The following is a 13,578-nucleotide window of genomic DNA, read 5'->3' on the forward strand; positions in this document are numbered from 1 at the left end:
AGATGCGGAGAAGAAGGGCTTACTGCATTCATGCAGAGAAACACAGGAGAGTAACATCGACCATATCATAAGCAGTTACAGATGTCCGGCGTTCAGCATTTGAAATAAAAAACAGAATACTACAAAAAAGGACCATCCAAATTCTACCATTTTAGCTCTGAGAATGACAAGTATCTATTGCCTAAATTTCTGGTTCCAGCTGGAGTGGAGGATAGACCTTTCGAAAAACTTACAATTCAACCGAAACGAAACTTTTTAGACCAAGTTCGACCTACCTTTGTTATTCAGAAAGTTCAAGAAAGCGCCCTTGAATGTGAAAGTAAAGAGCATGACACCTGATTCTCCGCATCTATTTACACCTTCTATTTTTAAATCTTTACATATTGACTCTGTCTAGGAGGAAAATATCTCTGTCTTTCTATTTTTAGTAGAAGGTTTCCCCGGAAGTAAAAGCTATGACGTTGATACCGCGTAATGTCGTAAAATGCTAACATTTCCCCATTGTACTGATAAGGTCGTTCTAGATATTATCAAGTTCACATACTCGTATTTCCATAACCCATTTCCTTCTTTATTTACCAGCTGTGTCACGATGATGCTTTCCGCACAACGGCAAGTAGTCTTTCACGCATCAACCAAAGTAATGGGTAAATATTTTATTATCACATGCGTACTATTATTAGGGGTGTTAAGTCTAGGCTACGTCAAACTGTACGTTTATGCACCAATATGAGTTATATTTCTGTCATGATACTCGTATGTTGGCGTGGTATCATTCATTAGCCAGTAGCTAAGTGATGATAAACTCAGGTATTTCATTATGAAGGTATTTTTGATGGACGATAGTCGACTCTTTGTTTGGTGCTAGCGCGTCCTTTCCTCAGGGTCATTAAGTGCTTCATTTAGTAAAGAGGATATATTGAAATATAGTTTTCTCGACCCTTTTTATGTAAACTTTTTTCTGACACACATTCGTGCCTGATATCACAATCAGGTCCGACAGGCCCCATTATTCATATAATACTATGAAATTTTTGAAAAGTGAGTCAATTTCCATTTCTTGTCACAGTGAAAACTGGAAAAACCGATTACGTTTCTGCTGGAACGATTAAATACCATTCAGGTCTGAGATAAAAACTGGACCCGGAATGAAAATTGTGAGGGTCCCCTATTATCTCTTTTTTACTGCAATTTTTGAACTCGCCCCCGAGAAAAGTCCTGGCCACGGAAATGGGGGAAACACATACAGATAACATAGTAGGGTTTGTAAGGTCTAAGCAACGGTTCTTTTTTCAAGTATATAGATACAACTCTTAAAAGGCCTTAGAGTTCAACAGATAACATAGTTTCAGTTAGCAATAAAACCTAGAAATAATGATCCAGGAAATTGTATGCTACTACCGAAAAAAGGATCGTTTTAGGTTCTGATTTCTGTTCGGAAGAAACGGAGAAATATTATAGGATCTCTCGAGTTCTGAACATTCCTTGACCACAAACAGGATTACTGACAAACAGGATACGTCGGTGGATCAATCAAAGAAATCATGCATGTAGTAAGTATATACGGGCAGGTGAAAGTGTCCCAAATGGTGTTCGTGCAAAGCCATCAGTATCTAAAACCATCATCATCATCATCAACAGCGCAACAACCGGTATCCGTTTTAAGCCTGCCTTAATAAGGAACTCCAGACATCCCGGTTTTGCGTCGAGGTCCACCAATTCGATATCCCTAAAAGCCTACGCCATCGCTCCATCTTAGACAGGGTCTGCCTCGTCTTCTTTTTCTACCATAGATATTGCCCTTATAGACTTTCCGGGTGGGATCATCCTCATCCATACGTATTAAGTGACCCGCCCACCGTAACCTATTGAGTCGGATTTTATCCACAACCGGACGGTCATGGTATCGCTCATAGATTTCGTCATTGTGTAGGCTACGGACTCGTCGATCCTCATGTAGGACGCGGATTCTTGTCTCGAAAGCAGCCAAGAGTTCGCAATCTAAAGCCAGCTTCCCGAAAATTGTCAGGCAATGGGCATCGGCAGCGCTATTGATACTTCTATTCTTGAAAGAAAAATGCATGTGACTTTGCCAGTTGAGCCTAAGAATCGCAAGGAAATGGAGCCTTGACTCCAATTGAGGCTGTCTTTATTTTTATATTTTTAGCGGTAATCCCAACTATACAATCGGGATTTGGGATTTCCTAAATTTCAGCCAATCAGTTTAGGGTGACCCGAAGGCTAAGGAGTGAATTTACTAGAACGTTTACTCCTATATAAATCGAAGTGTATTTAACAATTTTTGCCCATTTTTAAAGAAATTACGGAGAAAATAAAATAAACAAGTCGGGAAAGCGGAAGCTTGACACTTCAGGTATAAAAGATTTTGTGTTTCCCTATATGAGGAGCATAACGCAGTTCTCCATTGGCTGATAGCATTCTGGGCATGTCACTGCTGCCAACAGAACTGAGCGATTTACATATCTCGGGTCGATGCTATCATCCAATGGAGAACTCTGTAATAAAATTGCTTAACGCATTAAGGCAACCTGCATGAAGTGGCGTTCCACAACTGGTGTTCTTTGTGATCGACGTATCAACGAACATGTCAAATCCTAAATCTAAATCTAAAATTTACCGCAATGTCTTCCGCCTTGTCGCTATGGTTCTGAGTGTTGGCCTACAATAAAAGACAATAAACGGCGTCTTGCGGATATGGAGGCGGAGATATTGCGTTGGAATCGTAGCGTGACAGATTTTCAACACATTCAAAATGAGGATATCCGCGATCGATATGGAGTTGCGCCAATCGTAGAAAAACTGTGAGAGAGGCGTCTTCGATGCTATGGTCACGTAATTCGCGCTAACGAGAATTCACTTGCCAAGATTGGTCTGAACATCGAACTAGATGGTAAACTACCAAAAGGCCGGCCAAGACAACGGTGGCTTGATACAATGAATGTGGATTTAAAAGCCTCGCGATTATATCCAGATCAGGCATTTGATAGAGTCAAATTGCGAAACCAATCACGAGCCGACTCCGCTTGTGAACGGGACAAAGGCTGAAGAAAAAGTAGAAAATGTGAGAAGCGATGAGTGCATGGAAGTTTGACATTAAAATGCAAGTAACTTAAAAAATCAAAAAGGAAAACTAAAACGTTCCCACGACCCTGCCATTCATATAAGTTCAATTTATATGATGATGACGTCATACATGTCTTGGGTGCCATAACTTTACCTGAAATGTGAAACTTTGACCTCCTATAACTTTGTTAATAATACTCGGATCGATTGCCTAATAATAAAAAAAATTCGTTTCGATAATCGTTGGCGCAACAATCCATATTGGATCAGGGTCTTGAAGTGTGTTAGAGCACTTCATTCAAGACCGTGACGGTACACTACAGTACACTGTAGGAGGCAATGTGATCAGCATTGCGCTCGCCCGAGATTATTACCCTGGTTTGACCCAGGTACTCATTCCCAGCTGAGTCGACTGGTATCCAACGTCAAATCACGATACAAATCCCACTGCCACCAGTGAGATTTGAATCGCGACCTTCCGTACGACAGCCTTGCGCTCTAACCACTCAGCTATCCGGAAATGTCGTCTAAGTTGATGCCAAATTGTGTACTTCTGGGATGAGCTAAAGGGGGGCGGGGACTTTCCGGTAAATTTCCAAAACATGGTAATATACTACTATTAACTTTATTTGTGCAGATATCGGAGTGAGATGTATTTTAGGGCCTAGATTTCATATAGTTTCATCACTGTGATTTTTTTCAGATTTTTCGGTTGGGTAGGTTCTGAGAACGAAACCGGTTTCACTTTTTGGGAGACACATTTTGTGCCCTACCTCCCCTAGGTTTCACCCAATATCAGAAAAAGGATCAGTTTCGAAAAGTACTAATTGAGCCCTTTCCTTTGAGACCCCATATGATCATGTTCTGTGAAAATGAAATTTACACCCTCCTTTCGCATGTATGTGGAGTCCCCCTTAAAATTCAACACGAAATGACGCCACTTGCTGCATGTAGAGGGACACACATCGGTTTAGCCGTTTTTCAGTAAATCTGTCACACCCAACAAACAGACGGACAGACATTAAATCGATTTGTAAACGATGTTTGTATACACAAAACCTTAAAAAGGGCTACTATTATGACGTCAGCATCTTATTGGTATGGCTTATGATGCGGTAAGTTCACATGAAATTTATAAGTTTGAACTGCTATAACTTTAACGGTAATGGCCAGATTTCCATGAAATTTGACATGTGTATACGAAATATTGTCCTGGTGCGAAATTTGGTAGTCCTAGAATGAATTTAAGGGGGATTTTTTTAGTCAATTTCTAAAAGCCGGTAATATACTATTAGTAGGTTTATTTGAGCAGATATCGGAATGGGACATATTTTGAGGCCTAGATTTCACCTAAGCACACCACCCTGATTTTTCACGGATTTTTGGGTTGGGTGGTTTCCGAAAATGAGTCCTGTTTCACTTTAAGTGTGTACATTTTCACTCCTTACTCGCGCACTTTGCAATTCATGTCAAAACTAATATCAGATGGGAAACTAATCGGAACTAATTGAGGTCTTTTTTTCGATACCCACATGACTATATCCGATGAAAAAAATGTTTACATCCCCCCTTTACATGTATGGGCCCCCCTTTAAACTGTACGTAAATTTATATCACCCACTGTATGCGTGGCATTTCATAGTTCCCATATGTTCACCAAATTTCGGATCGGTTTAGCTGTTTTGGAGAAAAGTGCGTGTGACAGATAAACAGACAGATCACACCGTTTTTGCACCGTTAGTTACATCAACAAGAGACTTTAGAGCGGAGATATTTGATAAAATGCTACTTTTTCCTTTTTAAGTCCATTCGTTCACACGAAAAGAAAAATCTTTCGAAAGCTTTTCGAATAGCAGTCTGCTTAAAGATGATAAGATTCACATATTTCAAATAAATTCCTAAGAAACACTGACCTTCGTACCTTCGATATTTTTCTACAAAAATTTAAGTGTCCATTTTTAGAGAAACTTATTCCGAGAAACTTCTTTCATGGTCATTTGCAAGGCTTTACAACAAATTGTAATGAAAATGTGAGCCCAGGGTGAGAATTTTGCGGACACTATCCCCCACCCCAACAAAAGAGATCAGGGCAATCAATATATTTTCGCAAGAGTCCTTCTAAAAAGAGCCCTCAGGTTCGGGAGGAATCTCTCCTTTTTCTACCCCCTCAACAGACCTGGGTGATGAACAGAACAACAGAAACTTTACAAAAACTCATAATTCCGAAACTTTGTATTGGAGACTCCAAATACCCAAGATTTCGCTAATTACATACTATCTTTGAGAAAGAAGAGAAAGAAAGAAGCACTCGTGGTAGAAATTATTTCTTTCAAAATCGAAAACAAAAGCAAAAGTTGAAGAAAGTCAGAATTATATCAGCAGACTATAAACTCTGATATATAATATCATTTTTAAGCTTCTACCACGAAAGGCTTTGTAGGGTCTAAAAAGGAAATGGGGGAAGTTATGCAAATCAGTTTTTATGGCAGGCTACGTTTTCTTTTTCTAGAGTAGATACTGGCCTTATAGATTTTACGGGCTGGATCATCCTCAGATAATTTACCTAATATTACAAAAGTGTAATACCACCTCATCGAACGCAATCCAAATATAATAAGGAATCACAACATCACAATCACCACCAGTAGAAAAGTGATGATTGAGTTACTTTAGTGGTAAGTAGTGTTTTTTTATATTCTGTGCCAATGCAATATCACATCAAAAACATCACCGACTAATGTTGGAATGCATCGTCCGATGAAATCACGCAATGAAAACAACAGTCATGTGATGTTATAACACACAGTAATGGATCTGAAATTTGTCCTTAACCATACTCTCACTAAAGACATTTGAACATAGATGACGGCGCTGTTTGAAAACTGCAGATTTCCAGATTCCCTGGTTCAAGAGTCTTCTTCTACACAACGAACCAAGTCCGAGTTCTCCAGCTGCTGCTGACTCTTTCTTTCTTTCGATACATTTGCGGTGTAGGTTCCGATACACCACGGGTCAAATTGAAAGTCCTTGCAACTGTTAACTTTTTGAAATTTATTTCATTGAATTTCAAAGCCTAGACTTAGTGAATAAATAGTCCTACAGTTAGCATAAACTACGCCTCTTAATCAACTTGTTGCAGAAATTCTACTCAAATAGTATCTTTCAATTCATTGGAATCTTATTTATCAAACACTCCATCAATCAGTTCACTTGCAAGATACTCCCAATATCATAGTGACTCTATTATCGAAATTTTAAATTCCCCCAATTATCTGATAAGCTAAGGAAGTTTTAGTTTTACCCTTAAAAGATACCGTTTCTTGTGAACTTGTTTGTAGTTAGAATGATAACAGAATTCCCTAGTACTCCGCGAGTTTTCTAAGAAAATCTAAACCAATTATCATGTTAGTGGGTTACGTTGAATTTTCATTCAGAAAATTATTCGGAAAACAGGTTTCACCAGAATTCATTAAGGTGACTTGTTATGGTTAGTTCAAACATTGACAAATTCTTGAGAAGGAACTGTTCATGGAACTTCAAGGGAGGCCCGCTTTTTCCTAATGTTTTTCAGGCTTATGTATAAATATGTACTATCGTTGATGGGTCTCGTGACGTCCGTACGTGAGAGTTTAGCAAGGGGGAGGGGTGTGTTTAGAACGTATTTGATATACGAAGGATTTTTTTTTCCATTGAATTTATTGTTTGTTATCTTTTTGGAATCACCATCTAAGGGACATCAATGTAAAGGAGTTAAACTCCCGCTAGAAAAAATATGTAGAGGATAATGGCAAGCCATAATCTGGTAATATATATTGTATATGGTTACTATTTACCCCTTGGTGGAGTGTAGCGCGTGCGATCGCTCGTGGTTACCTGAAATCAATCCCCCACGACTTCCTGAGATGCTTGCACTTCTCCTCTATTGTTCTGCTTCAAGTGCCCTTGGGACGACTCACTCGGTCATCTTGGGAGAGTGCATTCCACTGCATGGCATAGCCCGCAGTGCAATTGTCCCCCCTCCTTAATTGTGATCTATCCACCGCCACTTCCTGTTTTCCCTTTCACCGTTTTCCCATCACATCGCATACGTGTGCCAAGCCTGGGCGCCGACCAAGTTGTTCGTTTGAAATAGTGTCAGGCCAGCGTACTCCGATGATACGAAGCAGACAGATATTAACGAAACCTTGGAGCTTTTGAGTAGTTTACTTTACATGTGCAGCATGAAGAGCGCCACCGATAACAAGAAGAAATAATATCGGTGATAAGATGCAACTCTGGCGGACTCCGCTTTGAACTTCAAAATCCTCCGAGATTTTAACTTGGCGCGGTAAGTGACATTTTGTGCCATCATATGTCGCTCTGATAATACCCATTAGTTTCTCCGGAATGCCCCTCCTATGTAGAGTACGCAAGATGCACTCCCTATCCACGCTATCGAGAGCTTTCTCTGAAACCGATGAAGAGCAGGTGCAGCGAAGATCTAAATTCCGAGCACTGTTCCAAAATAATCCGTAGGGTGTTCATGTGGTCAATACAAAAGGATCCTTTCGAGATGTTCTTTGATGTGTTACAGGATTATTTTGGGTATTATTTTTGCGACGGCAGGGAGCGTGCAGATATACCTCCAATCCAATCCCCTCCAGTCAAATTCACATTCGGATGCCCTTTTTTGGAGTCTTAACGATCATCCCCTTCTTCCACTCTCTCGGAGAAATCTCGCGTTCCCAAGATTCCCATACGAGTGGATGCAGGAGATCTGCAGTAACTGCAGGTGCAGCGATAATTATGTAGGGAGTCCGTCAAGCCCAGCTCGGTTTGAGTGCATTGATGGCCGAAATGATTTCTCTTGTGCTTCTAGGAGCAATCCATATCTGCATGTTCTGTGACCAGCCATCTCATCCACAAGAGAAGGAACCTCGCCGGATGAAATACGGTTAAGGACCCTGATGAAGTGTTCTTTCCACCTCTTCAGTTGTTCTGGGCTTTCTGTTTAGGGCAATATAAAACGATCTCTCAGCCCGAAGCCCGTGCGATTTTGAGAATGGCAACCTGGATGATCGATTAGCGTTGGCCTATGAACAAGCTCTTTCTGTTTCTGGTTGGTCTGCCGAAAAACAGGAAAATAGGTAGCGGTGTTGTGGGATGAGTGCTGGATGTAACTCACTACCTGATCTTTAATATGCTGTATCCTGCATGAATGCCATAGCTTAGCACACTTCAAATGCAACAGGCAGCACTTCATCTAATAATGGAAATGCTGCGGTTTTTGAGCGAATCCAGGATATTTCATTAGGAAGGACGAACGTCGAAAATTATGGACTACTTAGAGAATGAACCCCTTTTTCAACGCATTCACATGCACAAACAAAGTATGCCTTGTTACATGTACTCGTTTATCTCCTGTTATGTTACGAACTTTAATGGAAAACTTGACACTGTGAACCCCCAACCATGCAGTGACTGACATCGTTCGACATTGAGTATAAAGAGCGTCCTCACATATGCAATTGTTTTTTCGCCGAATAAGGTAATTTTCTCATTTGGTGGTCAAAGGGTAGTATAGGTCCTAGGACGAAACGTGGATTGGTACCCACGATGGAGCATAAAGACTGCTGAACCAACACCAACAACTATATTACTAAACCCTATCTCCACCTCCACGTGGTGATCGCTGGGAGCTCTTTCTTAACGAAAAGTTGCAGACGGAAAAGAATGAAGGCGAGTCTCAGGCACCTGAAACGGTACAAACTGTACCAACTGGTCCTCCAGGTTGGGGGTTGGGTAGGGCTGACAACCCTACATGGAAAACAACTTGTTACGAAGCCACAACAGAAGCCTCGGACTGGACGAATAAAACAACGACGAACCGGGCAGCGACAAAGGAATAACGATTTGAGCATTTTTCCATGGAACGTGCGCTCCCTGTACAGACTGAATGCTGCTGAGCAGCTAACCGATACCCTGTTCCAATATAAAGCTGAAGTAACAGCGTTGCAAGAGATGCGACGGACAGGGACCGGTTTCCTGGTGAAGTGCCGCTACACCATTTATTATAGCGACCATCCAATAAACCATGTGCTCGGAGTAGGTTTCTTAGTCAGCCAAAAAATGAAACCTGCTGTTATCGGCTTTGGAACCATAAGCGAATGGCTATGCACTCTGCGCTTGCGAGGCAATTTTAGAAATATAAGCCACATTAACATTCACGCCCCTACAGAACGAAGCCTCGAAGCCTGCCCCAGATATGATATCAAAATTATACTTGGGGATTTTAACAGCCAAGTAGGGACGGAGCCCGTATTCATGCGATACGTTGACTCCCATAGCTTACATCAAAATACAAATGATAACGGACTGCGGATTATTCAGTTAGTAGTGTCACACGGAATGGTTGTTGGAAGCAGCTAGTTTGCCCGGAACACGGTCCACAAACATACCTGGGCCTCTTCAGACGGATTCACTTTAAACCAAATTGACCACGTGTTGATCGAACGCCGGCACCTCTCAACCTTGATGAATGTCAGAACAAAATAGGGAGGCGAATATAGACTCGGATCACTATCGCGTTGTCATGGTGCTCCAAGCTCGACAAACAATATCACCCAGAATCCCCTCTGACAATCAGGTGAGAGTTAACACTGAAGCCATCCACAACACAGTCCTCCGCAATACCTACAAGAGGGAAATGGATGCCCCAATAACCGCAGTCAACAGGGATCCTAGAGATGAAGCATCAACGAATGATCTTCACAATCATCTGAAGAACATTATGATAAAAACAGCCACAAACATACTTGGTCCCAGCCGCAAAAAAAGTCGGAAAGGCTGGTTTGACGATGAATGTAAGCAAGCTACGGAACGGTAGAATGCCGCATACCGAGTAATGTTGCATTCTCAAAGGACGCGGGCACGCGCGGAGACTTATTACGAACTCCGTCGAGCGGAGAAGCGACTTCACAGACGGAAAAAGGACGCCTGGGAGAACCAACAGGTCTGTGAACTCGAAAAGTACAGGGAGCAACCGCACCAGGCGCGGAAGTTTTACCAACAAGTCAGCAGGATGAAGCCTTATACACCTCGATGTTCACCCTGCCGAGACAAAGAGAGAAATCTGATTTCCGACAGAATGGGCATATTGGAGCGATGGGTTAAGTACTCTGATGAACTACTGAACAACCAGAACATCGGCGAGTTGGAGGTCCCGCCAACTGAAGACGATGAACAAATGCTGCCATCACTAAGTATAGAAGAAACAGTCCGTGCAATTAATCGGCTTAAGTCGCCAGGAGCCGAGGGAATTACAGCCGAATTGGTTAAATATAGAGACGACCGTTTACGCCAAGTATGGGACAGCGAATCAATGCCTGACGACTGGCAGAGGGGCATAATCTGTCTCATACATAAAACGGAGATATCACACAGTGCAGCAATTATAGGGATATCACGTTGCTGAGTACCATCTATAAGATATTCTTCGTTATCTTCCTAGGCCGGATAGCCCCATACGCCCAGAACATCGTTGGCCCATACCAAAGAGACTTCACTCCAGACAAATTAGTGACAGATCAGATTTTCTCTCTGCGGCAAGCGATGGAAAAACTGTTGGAATATGGACAACAGTTGCACCATCTTTTCATCGACTTTGAAGCCGCCTATGATAGCATAGCCAGGGCAAAACTATACACGGCCATGAGAGAATTCGGTATCCCGACAAAATTGATAAGATTGACTAGGCTGACCCTAACCAATGTGCAAGACCAGATAAAAGCAGCAGGATCACTCTCAAGACGATTCGACATCAACAACGGTCTACGATAAGGGGAGGCCCTATCATGCGTCCTCTTTAACCTGGCCCTCGAGAAAGTGATCCGTGATGCTGAGGTAAATGCAAGAAGTACGATCCTCTTTAAGTCCACTCAACTACTGGCCTATGCTGACAATATCGACATCATGGGAAGAACCACCCGAGACATACAAACTGCCTTCATCCAGATCGAGCAGGCGGCGAATGGCGCGAGATCTTGGACTGCACATCAATGAAGGCAAGATAAAATGTATGGTGGCAACGTCAGCACCAAAAACTAACCAACCAACAACATCAAACCGCACTGGTCAAACGGAAAGAATAAAGATAGGAGACTACAACCTTTGATAATTTCCCCTATCTAGGGTCGAAAATAACAACCGATAACAGCTACGATTAAGAAATCCGCGCACGGTTGTTGGCAGCCAACAGGGCCTATTTCAGCTTATGAAAACTGTTCCGCACGAAACGTCTCACCATAGGGTCAAAGCGCTTACTGTACAAGACAATGATCTTACCAGTCCTCATGTATTCCTCGGAGACTTGGGTTTTTAGCAAGAAAAATTGTGAACTCTTGGCCGCGTTCGAGAGAAGAATCCTCCGAAGAATTTTTGGCCCCCTACATGAGGATGGACGATTCCGTAGCCTACATAAAATCCGGTTCAATAGGTTACGGTGGACAGGTCACTTAATCCGTATGGATGAGGATGATCCAGTCCGGAAAGTCTATAAGGCTTTTAGGGATATCAAATCGGTGGACCTCGGCGCAAAACCGGGATGTCTGGAGTTCTTTATTAAGGCAGGCCTAGACGAGATGTTGCGCCGTTGATGATGAGAGAGATGAGGGATTTCCCTGGAGCTAGAATAAAGCCACACTCAAGGCTTATTCTCATCAACCCCCTAACCGAAAAATCCGAAAGAAAAATCATGGTGGCACCTGTGTATAGTATCTAAGCCTGAAAATACTCTCTATCCCGATAACTAATCAAATAGGGGTATATTACGATATTTTGTAAATTTATTAGAGTCCCCCTAACTTCGTTTCTTGTATCACAAAATGTTACTTTAATATAGTCCTCAATATACAACATGATACTGGAAAACTTGGTGGAAATCTTACTGCTATTAACAATGCTATAAAAAGTGAAAGTATCATATTGAAGTGTAACATTCTCCGTGAATGTATGCTACAAGCTATGTACAAATGAAACCATTGCGCACCCAAATAGTCATACAAAACCCTTCATTCCTGCAATCTTCGACTTTCAATTTTTCAGGAAGATCAGCTTATGGGTGAGCTTCTGGAACCTTGCCCGAATAAATAACAAATATAAACCGCAAATTTTATCTATCATAACGACGATAGGTTCCCGTATAAAATTATAATAGAAGCAACGGCAGCCACAGTTTCCCATTCGACATAAATTTCTGCCATTGATAAGATTAAAAGTGAACACAAAAAAAAAGTTGAGTCAAATAGGCAACAAGACAAGTTTTCTGGATAGTACTCGAAATATTCAATAGACGTAAAATAACATATCAATTTGAATAGTAAATAAGATGTCGAACAGTTTCAAAGTTTCCTTATCACTGCATGCCACAATAGCTACTATCTTCAATCGTTCTGCTGGCAATCTCTTTTATTTAAGATTCGTCGGCATTCAATTAATATTCTAGACAAGAACTTGGTCCGCTTCACATGAAATTGCCTAGCAACATAATAAAATAAGACTGAAGACTTCATCCAAATGTCCGAAAGGTCGAATTTTGCTGTATCTTTAGTCGGGAAATCCCAGATCTCGAGCTTTTCTTGAAGAATTTGAATATTTTGGCATTCCAAATATTTCAAAATATAAATTGACTTCCAAGAATTTCATTAAGATTTCAAATTTTTCTCGGAAATTTTCATAAAAATCATATGATTTGCTCGTGAATATTTGCCCGGTCTATTTATAATTGATATCAAGAGGGGGTGTGGAAGCGATACTCATATATTCTATTTGACTGACCTACACTGGCGATGCTAGCGTGCTGCTATACAACACAAAAACTTGAACGTGTATCTCACGTGTATCTCGAGATTATAGAGAAAAATAGAACGGCGAGAATATTTATTGCTATTGTAGATATTAGATTTCAGTAGGGCTAATTAGATTTGTTTGAATATTGCCTGGAACATACCTTCAAATGGAGTCGCACACAGAACCTCGTTTTCGATATTTTTACTAAATTATCTTAACCGGAAAACTAAAACTGGAAGTTGAATATTTTGACGAGTAATTACTTTGTAAATTCAAGAAATTTCAATATATCTTTTTTTAAATATCTTAGTATGTTGACTCAACTACATCTACACTTGTAACACGATACTTCACAAAGCACGTGTTGCGCACTACTAGGACTACATTGGGAACAACAAAAGGATTTGATAAGCACTTTCACTGCTTAGGAAAACTATACACGAAAACTGGAGCTGATTTTTCTCACTGTACACTTGGCACTGAACCTTCTAATGCCACTCTGGCTTTGTAATTAACTTTAATTGATTCCAGCTTAGTGTATTCGACTCTAAGCACCCAATTCCAGATATCCGTCTATATCTTATCTAATTGAGTCTATCTTGAACGCGCAAACGCACTGTAAATCTATCTTTTCTATTCCACAACGATCGATAGAAGACTTAACAAAGA

General features: G+C 41.1%; 1 protein-coding gene across 1 annotated transcript in view; it reads right to left on the reverse strand.

Moving 5' to 3' along the window:
* The window catches only part of LOC119647888 (putative phospholipase B-like lamina ancestor), an 88,507-nt gene extending 74,929 nt beyond the window's left edge, over window positions 1–13,578 (reverse strand). Inside the window, exon 1 of the mRNA XM_038049186.1 lies at window positions 13,070–13,578. The gene's annotated coding sequence lies outside the window, so the exon portion shown is untranslated. The remainder of the gene's footprint in view (window positions 1–13,069) is intronic.

Source organism: Hermetia illucens, chromosome 2, assembly GCF_905115235.1.
Source record: "Hermetia illucens chromosome 2, iHerIll2.2.curated.20191125, whole genome shotgun sequence".
Taxonomy (NCBI): Eukaryota; Metazoa; Arthropoda; class Insecta; order Diptera; family Stratiomyidae; genus Hermetia; species Hermetia illucens.